Consider the following 1,080-nt stretch of genomic DNA (forward strand, 5'->3'; position numbering starts at 1 on the left):
AATGAAATTGTTGGAAAGATGGCAAGAGGTCATCAACAAAAACGGAGAATATATTATTGATTAAAATTCATCCTTTGTATGAAAAAAACTTGTTTCATTTTAGCCTTCAAAAAGCGAACGAATATATGGATCCACCCAATAGTTTGGAAAACAGGTTTGGAATAAAAATCATTTTTTCTTCAAGGACACATACAAGAGTATAGAACAATTTATGTAATGGTTTTCTTCTGAGAGTAGCACGCACATTTGACGCCTTTTTTTATAACAATTAATATCACGCGTGCGAATCATCTGAGTCTCATATGTTCACATTGACCAGAAAGACACGTCCTCATCACGTCCCGAACATTATACGGCTGAGGTTCGAAAGTCTGCGCTAGAGATTTCATATTTCGACTGGAGGCCAGTCAATTAATTTATTTAAAAAAAAGAGAAAAAAAAGGTATAGGGTTTAATTTGTATTTTGCGAACACTGTTACAAATTTTCTTTTTGTTATTAATATTTGACCAACTTAAAGTGTCAACACAATCACAAAAAACCTTTTTATTATTATTACAAGATTACATACAGTGCGGATTACAAACTGTTTAATTATTCGTAAGATAATATAAACTACGAACATAATTTCAGACTTTCTTATTATTTTACATCTAATTTAAATATGCAATTAATAAATACCCCACGCTAGAAAAAATAGAGATTTTCTCGTCTATTGGAGAATTAGAGATTGGTCTCGAAAACTGGAATCTCTAGTCGAAATCTGGAGACTTGGCAACCGTGATCCTCATATAAAGATGTGTATATGTAATGATAATGCGCGCACGCCGTCCGGATAATACGCACAACGTGCGCGCACTATGCAGGCATTTTTAAATTATTATAATATTATAAATTATATTTTTATTACGTAATTAGATTTATTCTAATTAGTTCAAATTCTTATTATAATTGTTTATAATTTAATAAAATTATGGAGTTTACTGTATTTAAAGATAAATTCATTCTATAAATCAGATTTTACAATAACATAATACAATTTTTTTTTATTAGCACTGAGTGCGCGTTCTTTTTTAAATGGC

Source organism: Trachymyrmex septentrionalis, unplaced genomic scaffold (genome assembly GCF_001594115.1).
Source record: "Trachymyrmex septentrionalis isolate Tsep2-gDNA-1 unplaced genomic scaffold, Tsep1.0 scaffold520, whole genome shotgun sequence".
NCBI lineage: Eukaryota > Metazoa > Arthropoda > Insecta > Hymenoptera > Formicidae > Trachymyrmex > Trachymyrmex septentrionalis.